At 35.9% G+C, this 10561-nt stretch overlaps 1 pseudogene; it reads left to right on the top strand.

The window, feature by feature from the left end:
- The first annotated feature begins 2732 nt into the window (after positions 1 to 2732).
- LOC116176014 lies at positions 2733 to 9457 on the top strand (annotated as a pseudogene).
- Positions 9458 to 10561: the final 1104 nt, after the last annotated feature.

Here is a 10561-nt window from a genome sequence, read left to right as displayed (position 1 = left end):
AAGGATTTTATTTACCATTCTGCAGCTAAAAATATTAGTTTTCATAAACTGTATCTGGTAATGTAACTAGGTAGGAAAGTCTCAATGAATCCTTTGTTACCTAAATACTTAAAAGATAATCTGTCCAAGTTATTTTGTAAAATCTTACTTTTATGGTCTTAACTACGCGGTAAATATGCAAGTACCTATACCTACAGTAACTGTATTTGGATATGTCATATGTCCACAATATACATTTTACTTTAATATATTCATAATTTCGCAAAAACACAAAGAAAAGTGTAAACTCATACTAAAGTACCTAAAGCATTTTAGCCCCAATATGGCGACTAGAACGAACTACCAATCAAAAGATCCCCGGTTGTATCTACTGTTCTAAATTGAGTCACTGTACCTATACCTAGAAACGATTGGATTTAATGCCATAAACTTGTGAAAATACAATGAGAGCATTAAGGGCTTTTAATATAAAGGAATCCGCGAGATCCTAAAAGTATTATAACCAAATCTTATTTTTCCCGCAAAGACAATTACCATTACTTGAGTCAGGTATAGGTACTGCTATTGATGAGGGTACAGGTTTAAGGAATCAATTGCCCGCCAATAAAACAAAATAAAACTGTCGAAGGCTTCCTGGATTTAAGAAAAATTACATTTGTTACCCTATGGTAATTAAGTCTTAAATCAGTAAGGTCAGGAACGGTTTATACAAACAATTGGAATTCGTGGTACCTCAATGGATTTTCTTGAATAAACAGTACAGTACAAATAAATACAAAAAAAACATTCGAGACCAAACGAGAGTCTCCTCGAGATTCTCGCCGAGACTGATGGTTAGTCTCGCCTCGCCGAGACGAGACGAGACGAGACCAGTCGACTGCATCACTACTTCTTCCACTAACCATAACTAACCTAACAAACTTATTTTAGGCAATACCCTAGGAACAATGGAGACGTAGTTAGCACAGTATATCATAGTTAGCGTGACCAGTATTTTCGAATGCTACTGGCGCCACCCGGTACCGGTCGCACAACCAACGCTGGGCTTCTTGGGAGTATTGCCGCCATGGACATATAGAGATGGATTGCGCATGCCAATGCTAAGCGCGGATACTGTAGTTTTTCATTTTGTGAGGGTAATGCGCAGTCATGGTTAAGCGTTCCCGCTTTTATACCTATATGGTTCCGGCGGAGTGTCACTGTCAAATTTATTCAAGATGACCGCCGATTGGAATCTTATGATTAATTCACTAATAAAACGAACTACCAATATGCCCTGCAGCTGTCAAAACTAATAAATTTTAGATCTGTCATTGTTATGGCAACTTTCATTTTCATAAATTATTCGTCGTGTTCCCTATTGGTTGTAAACTTGTATCTTAAGGTGGCGTTTAGAAAAAGTGCAAAAGTTGCCTTGCGATTTCCTCAATAACTTTGTTTCGAGGTAAAAAAAAATGAACTTCTGTTAACGACCGATGGTTGCTAAAGGTTTAAGCTTGTGAATGAAGTTAAATTTGATAACAAATTATTATCAGTGTGTGATAAAAATGAAAGATATATATTTTATATGGGACTTTTTTAAGAACTTCTTTCCTAAATAACGGCGAAAGTACAGAAATTAGCGAAATAATTTTTGTTTCATGCAAATGTCGGAACATTATATATTGGAATGAATGTTATTTCAACCAAAACTGTATACCTAGAAGGAAGTTATTGTGGAAACAAATTTCCACTTTTTCAATGTATGGAAATCTGTGTCGAAATGACTATCATTTAAGTACAGGTAGCAAATGTTTAATATATCAATTAAAGTATAGGAGTAGAAAATATAATTATTTAATTGAATTTTTCTTTGCATATTATTTAATTTATTAAAGTACATATATAAATGTTACGTTTTAGTAGGTTTTCTTTGCAGAGTATTTTTGTAAGTACGATTTTATTGTTGAGAATATCTAATTGTCTGCAAACGATAGGATCCTCTTTCAGGCAAATACAAACCATAGTTTTGCGTAAATAACTTCTCTTACAAATAGTAGACTAATATTTTCATATAAAAAAAAAATATATAAAATTCCACCACAAAATCGGTATTTTAAAACACGAAATCTTCGGATCAAAAATCTTTTAATCTACAACTTTGCGCCTTAATTTTGTAAATTTTCCGAGGAAGGACCCACGGATCTCGCGTTTTCGTTGGGGGGTGTTTAGTACCCCCAAACCTTCGCTATGGGAGGCGCGAGTTTTCGGTCCCGCCAAAGGCGCGGCCATGCTGACCTGATTATAGGGACAAATGTTAGTCAAATGAACCCTAAAATAATGATAATAACCCAGATGATGCTAATAATTTCCCAAAAAGTTAAAAAAATTATTGAATCCCCTCTGTTGGATTCTACATCAAGCGTGCAAAATACAAAATGCAGACTAGCGAAATTGTTAGTAAGCGAATTTTACAGGATACTACTTATTTCTTTGATAGTAACCACTAGATGGTGCGAACAGTAAGTAATTTTACTATAATTATGCAAAGTATAATTATATAACTACTAGCATTGAATAATAAATTCAGATTTATTATTCAATGCTACTAGATACATTTACATGCGTCTTCGTTGTACCTGTGTTTATTCATTAATAAACAAAGGGTCTACAAAATTTGCATTGAATTCTATTTCTACCTAGGATAAGGTTATTTACCACGTAATCTCAAGTATGTAGCAAGTAGATAATCCAGTGAACTACTCAAGTATAGTCAGTCAATACGTAATGTGAATGTACTCTCCGACATGATTTAGCTGAGTAACGGGAGGGACATAGGAATCCCCGTAATAAATACGTGACGGTATTTTTTATCCCCCAATGTATTGAGTAAGGTTTCGCGTACATGCGTCTGTTTAACCTTCAGAAACTTGGGTTAGGTTTTCTACGATCAGTTGCCTGTGCTAATGTGCGCTTGTGATCGCGTCAACCTTTGATTATAAAATCCCTAGTTTATATTCAAAGGCGTCAACTATGCAGACCTACTTTAAGGCCTTTTTATTTATTTTATTTATTTATAAATGTAACAGTGCGCGAATTCTGGGTATATGTCACATACCGGCACATAGTCACCAACAATTGGGGACCGCGCTGCTTACTGGATTGGCGGAAAAAGGGCACGAAGTCACTATGGTTACTCCTGTTGCGCCAAAAAAATCGGTTAAAAACCTGAAAATTATACAATTAAAGTATCCACCACTGCATGAAAGTAAGTATTTTAGTATTATACAAGGCGTTTGCTCCCGCCAAAAATAAATGTTATAACAAAAATCAAATAACCCGTATAGATATTTTAATATCGAATTTTTATGCAAAAATTATTCTTGCAACTCTAACCCTTTCCTAGACGATGCAATCCTGTAGCATTTTTACTTAAGGCGAAAGTACAATAAAGGATAAAGGCAGAGGTGTCATGGTGTCGGGACGGCACTGGTTTTAGAATGCAAATACAGCCTACATTTTACGCGCCAATAAAACAAACAAAATATTCCTCCTATTGCACTTGTCATTCTGATAAAAACTGATTTTTACTCTTAACCAGACATGTTTCCTGGAAAACGCAAAATGGAAAATTTGTCCGAGGCACGATTAGGGGCGTTGTGCACGGGTGCACCATCCTGTTGAAACCATAACCAACAGATTCCAATTTTTGTTTCTTTTGTGTGCCTTATATCGTTGTATTCGTTAAAATGCTACTCAATACAGTGTGCACTTTTTTACGGGCCATATAAAAAAGTAAAGTTGATAATGATTTTTCCCAAACGAAACGTTGCACTGAAAATCTCTCGCTCTGTTGTAGAGCTCAAAAGGTGCAATGAGAAAGTGTTTTCTATTTTTAGCGCATTTTTTTTAAGGGAGGGGGGGGGGGAAAAACACATGTTCTACCCTTCATGGTATATTCTAATCTCATCGAAATAAATTGATTTGTACAAACTATACCTTTCCCGTGCGACTTTTTTTCAAAGTACGGGGCGGAGCGAGGGGGGGGAGTGGAACTAGTTTTATCTTTCATGGTACTCTAATGAAAGGTCTCAACGAAAGGAATTAATTTCTACCAACCGTAGCCCTCCTCCTCCACCTCTTATAGTGATTGGGTATATTCCATTATACCTCAAGAACGAATTGTCAGAAGAGGCTACTCACAAAGGGCGATTGAGACGTCTGCAAGAAATATATCCATTGGTGATATCAAAACAAAAGCTATTTCGGTTTAAAAAAATGCGCTTTATCTGCCCAAGAATTGTGCACGATTTATATTTCTGGGGTCTGTATAAATAACATCATAAAAAAATAATAAAGAAATCGGTAAATTTTTCTGGCATCTTCGGAAGTAATCCGAATTTTCTGGTTTACTAACTCTTTAATGGCGCCTTTTTTGTCTAATAATTTGGCCATCGTCGTATCTCTATGGTTTCGTATAATTTCATTTTGAACAAATAGAAAATATAGCTTGCAACAAAAACAAAGTCAAAGTCACCTAACCTATAAAGTAAATAACTCGGTAAATAACATATAAAGTAAAGCTGATTTATTATTATTCTTTATTATGTTATTATTGGGTTCATCCACTTTTACAAAAAAAGGGAACTAAATTGTTATTAGAAGAACTCAGACTTGATTGTTATAGATTTTGAAATTACTTTAGAATGTCTAGTGAATTAGAACACGAACGTGGTTTTATTGACAATTACCTAACCTCTACAGACGCTCCCGATTTCCCTTTATCAATACTGCGCATGCGTACAAAATTGCCAAATTCTCGCAAATCATAAACATAAAATCATCTTTTGGGTATTTAGCCAATGAAGATTTGCCCTCACGGAGCTTAGAACACGTGACTGCCCTGGACGAATAACAGAAATCTTCAATTCGCCAAATTACCAAATCCCTCTCACACTAAAGGAACCTTTAGTCTTTAAAGCACGCGGAAATGGTGTAAGGCACGACGCGTAGCGGAGTATATAGTATTTTTTTTACACCAAACGACTTTAATTGTGAACAGGTCGGAATCTCGTAAAATAAATATCAATAACAAAACGTATTTTATAAATTATTTCCTTAATTTTATACAAATTGATTTTACTTCAGGGGCGTAATGGAATTGGAGTTTAGAAGCGTTCGGTGTCGTCGGACAAAGCTTCTTCGGTGGGTTTGCAAATAATGTATGAGCCATGGTGTATAATAATATACATCATGGTATGAGCACAAGTAAGTTATATGTAGCATTGAGTAATTACCTATTCCTTCACTCAACGGTTATAGTAAGGTAGCCATTTCATGGTAGAATACTTACTCTTAGTTTGTTGGATGACGAGCAAGCAGATATAGATTAACTCTTGCGAATTGTTGGTCAATTTCCAAACAAATAAATAAATAAATAAATAAAATATAATATCCTGTTTTTTTTAGTTCATGAGACGGAAATTTACAAGCACATGTTTACAATTAGATTATTATGTTCCCGGTCACACGTTATCTTTGTAATATAAAGAAATGATACCTTCGCCGTAACTTGTCCCGTGACATTGTTAAATCCGAGGTTAAATCCCTGTAACGGGCAGCATTTAAGCATACTGTACAGTCGCTGGACGATTAGGCCAAATAATGCTATTTCATTGGTCAAATGAAATAGAGGAACAACGCGCACCGAAGTGTAGTTATTAAATGTACATTATCCGTTTCATAAATTTGAAAATATTCAAGGATACCTATAGGTACCTCATATTCGGGGGTACCATTGAACCACGAGTGCTTATGAAGACAATGTGGCGTCATGGCAACGTGGAAGGATTTTTTTTTCAATTTCCCTTTTATATTTATGCAGGTGTTTATATTATATTATAATAATAAGTACATTTCATTTATTATTATAATGATTTTGTCCGTGGGATTTAGCATTGGGTCTGTTACGGTTGACATTTCAAGTGAAAATTCCTAGAACGTTTTTTTGTACCTTTTGTGGATGGCCTACCAAGAAAGCAAACTCATTAATACATTTATTAATTTCATCAAATGTCTTTATATTGCTTCGAATTACAATTTTGTTATCATCAGTGCCGTTCTAAAAGCGTCTGGTAATATATCATCACTTATTTGAAGCAATAAACGGCTCATATTATTTTTTTATTTGGACAAAATAATACAATTTAACATAATTTACACTGCTAAAACGAGCACCGGATTATTGCGCGATTGCAGACAGCTCTTATCGGTCTCATTCGGATTGCTGTCGCCGCCCGTCCTTGAGTGGATCAATGAAATTGCATCATTTGGCCTGATCGTCCAGCGACTGTACAGTATGCTTAAATGCTAACGGGCATTTAGTTTTTTCTCGAGTTTATAAACCTTCATTTTAATATCTTAAACGATTTTAAGTTCGTAGCATACAAATTTTTGTAAACATCCTGTATTATGTGTTGTAAAATGCTTCCGTTAGATGTTATCTCCATTCTAGCTACATAAAAAATTAATAAAATTGCAAAATGTAATACGTTTAAATTTGCTGCCAAACACTATTTACCCTGACTGTTTATCCTTATCGTACGTTAACATAATACCCAACAAAAACATGAAATCGCCGTCCAACGCTTCAACAAATTGACTCAATGCACGTACGAAAGCCTCTTTCGAAAAACAACACAACGACAACCAGACCGGCTTTCACTTGACAATAATCTCAAACTTGATTAAAATTTTTCGCCACAACTCAAAACGTAGTCGGCCACGAACTGGGCAAAATGAAACTCCTTTTTCTCTTCCAAAAAAAATGAAATCTGGCAGTAGAATTCTATAAACGATCTGAAAACTTTATACGACAAAAAATACCGATTCAGACGGACCTCAGTTCGGCCTCGAACTTCAACAAAAGGCGTCGTCTTTCCGCGATTCTCGTATTTGAACCAAAATCCCACTTAAGTTCCTTAAATCTTTAACAACCAATAAACACTGCATAGAAACGAAACTAACTAATACAAAGAACAGTCAAAACGTCACGTCTACCCTAATTCTACGAATCTTCCTTATCTAATTCAAGATTTCTACCTCATAATACAATTTTTTACGATTAAACATTGTCAGATTATCTCAAACAATTGCCTTTATCTTTCTAAAATTAACGAAAAGCTTAATATATCATATCGAAACTGACACATTCGCATTAATGAGCACAATATGATAACAAATAAAATTGAGGTCCAAACATTTCTTAAAGTCATGACCAATTAGGCACCCGAATTCATTCCAAATGTCTTTAAACCAAATACAACGTCCCATCTGACATTGTTTACACAGCAATGTAAAAATTGTTATAATGTTTTTTTAACTAAACAGTGTTAAATTAGTCCGAATTTCGATCTCTCACCAGCCCGCTGGAGTTACTCGAAGGCAGAACTTGGTTAGAACACAATATTTCACCTTCAACTTTTCTGGAAAATGAAGATCTACTACGGAACGGTCGTATTTTCTTTCGCGATCAAAACCCAAATAATGTCTTAGGTTTTCTGGTTAAGTTCAAAGCCGAATCTCAGTGAATTTATAAAAAAAGGTCACCGCCAAAGGGTTACTCTTCACAGTAATTACGAGGCCAATAAAATTTAATTTCCAGATTACGCCGTTAGTAATCACTTTGATAGTCAGTCACCAAACCCCTACAAAATCTCTCAAAAGAATGGGGGTTTGGTATTAATTAGTTCCCACCTACAGAATAGAGGTTCGTTAATCCCGACAGCCATGTCTACCTAATTATTTATTGGTTAATGTCTTTTTTACTACCAATCCTAAGTTCCCACCTACAGAATAGAGGTTCGTTAATCGCGACAGCCATGTCTAATTGTTTATTGGTTAATGTCTTTTTACTACCAATCCCAAATACTTTTAAAGTCTTTAATCGATCATACGATTCAAAGCAAATTCCCATTTTCCTTATTTCTGGGAAAATTTGAGCCCAAAATTGGAGTACCTAACATTAAGAAATCTATTTGTTGCAGATAAACAGCTGAATATGTTTGATATGAAAGCCAAGACAATATTCGAAAAAATATTATTCATGGAAATATTGGGATTGAGGGTAACCGATTTAGTACTCAACTTGACGGAAATTCAAACACTTCTATCAGAAGATCAACACTTCGACGCCGTTATCATCGAGCAATTCTAAATGAAGCGTTTAGAGGATTCTGTTATCGTTTTGGCGCACCGTGCATCGGATTAAGCACCGTAGCGCCGAATCGTTGGACTAATCGGCAGATGGGAAATCCGTTCAATCCGGCCTATGTAACGGAATTATTTTTGGGTTACTCCGACCGCATGACCTTTTTCCAACGTCTGACGAATGCCGTAGTCATAACTTGGGAAATGCTTTTGAACCACTTTTACGTGTTGCCCAAGCACAATGAGCTTTTGCAAAAGTATTTCCCTGGAGCACCACACCTTTACGAATTGTATTTCAATACATCCTTAATGCTCTTAAATGCACATGTGGCCACTAATGCACCTGTCCCGTTGGTTCCCAACATGATACCGATAGGCGGATATCACATCAAACCTCCTAATAAATTGCCGACAGATTTGCAAGAATATCTAGATGATGCAAAAGAAGGTGCCGTTTACTTTAGTATGGGGTCAAACTTGAACAGTGCAAATATGACCAAGGATCGAATTAATGCACTTCTAAGAGTATTCGGTGGGCTTAAACAAAAGGTCCTTTGGAAACTCGATAATAATTCACTTCTTCATTTGCCACCAAACGTCAAACTAAGCGCGTGGTTTCCTCAACAGGAGATTCTAGCTCACCCCAATCTGAAGTTATTCATAACGCACGGTGGATTGTTGAGTACCATGGAGGCGATTTATCACGGAGTCCCAATCGTCGCGATTCCGATCTTCGGTGACCAGGAAATGAACGCGGCGAATGCAGAAAACGGTGGCTATGCAGCTGTAGTTCCCTACGAGCAATTAAACGAAGATAATCTGCGACATGCGGTGAATGAGGTTTTGAAAAACCCAAGGTGAGTTCTGATTCTTAAGTTCTTTTTACGATCCACCGTTCTTACAGGTATAGGAACAACGCACTTCAACGATCCAAAATCTTACGCGATGAACCTATTCCACCTTTGGATAAGGCGGTATTTTGGGTTGAATATGTGATTCGGCATAACGGAGCGCCTCATCTGCGAACGGCCGCCTTAAATTTACATTGGTATCAATACTTATTGTTAGATGTTGCATTATTTGTAATTGTTGTTACATTAAGCATTGTATTTATGTTCAAGAAATTGATTAACGTATTATGTAGGAAGTCTAGATCTAGTAAGGAAACAAAGAAAAATAGTAAACTAAAAACCAACTAGAGCTGCGTAGTTTAGTGAAAAATGTTGTACGTCATAGAGCTTTTACAAAATACATATCTATTTTAAAATAGTTCAATTTCGAAACTGTTATGAGATGAGTACATCTAAACATCGTTCGTGGTAAGATTTACTTCATTATAGTGGACCAAGTTAATAATAAAATTAGCTCGAAAATTAGTCTATGAATATATTACCAGTTTCTTGTGAAGCGGGGAGCACCTTGTTTTAACTCAGTTAGTTTGTCAGACTGGAGAGATCCTAGATTTGGAAAGGTGGGTAACTCCCTAAGACCACGGGATGTGGGTTGACGAGAATTTAGTTGAAATGTCGGACATTCATAAAAATATGGGGGGCTTCTCTAGAAGTGGATGTTTCGGCTAGCCCTATCCAATGTATGGCGTTCGTCACTTGACGATGCTCTAAGAACAAGCGTAGATTATCTTCCATTGTGATGTTGATGGCAAATGGGAGAGCTGGTCTCTTTCATGACCCTTTGCTCTAGGGCAGCAGCCCGCGAGGCGTCTTATTGCGGCCCACAAGATTCTCGCCGCAATAGTTATTTACATAAAAGTCACATAATGTCATTTTACTGACGAGTTTTGTATTAAATTTTACTCGAAATCGTATTTTAACATAAAATTTCAATTTTCATATAGAACTTTTGATTAATGCCAATCTGTCATTGCTGACAGGAGTCATTATAGACATTTAGCAATATGACAGGTGCGGCCTTTTCCAAATTAAATTATTCATATGTGAGAAATTTTGATACCTAATCATGCATGCTAAAATCACTTTATTTAATTGTTTACCATAGAGATTTCAAAATAATTAAACAATCAGTGTCATTTTTAATGCAGTTTATGCTTTGTACCTTTCAACTATATAGTTATATAGGTACAAAAGCAGGTATCAGTGAAGAAGAGTACCTACGCGAGAAGTTGTTATAATGTAGCCGAAACTGCGGCCGCCGTAGTGCAATATTCGCTCCCCACAAAGTCAAGAAAGAGATACGAAAAGGCGTACAAACCTTTTAAAGACTGGCGCAAAACTAAAGGAATAATTACTTCCACACATATTCCATTAATTGTTAGTAATTAAAAAACCATTATCCTTTGTGTAGGTATAAAATATCCACATAGTCTGCATTATAATTATCCAATCGTTGATTGAAT

This window comes from Photinus pyralis, unplaced genomic scaffold (genome assembly GCF_008802855.1).
Source record: "Photinus pyralis isolate 1611_PpyrPB1 unplaced genomic scaffold, Ppyr1.3 Ppyr1.4_LG7, whole genome shotgun sequence".
NCBI lineage: Eukaryota > Metazoa > Arthropoda > Insecta > Coleoptera > Lampyridae > Photinus > Photinus pyralis.
This window is presented reverse-complemented; position numbering and strand designations above follow the sequence as displayed.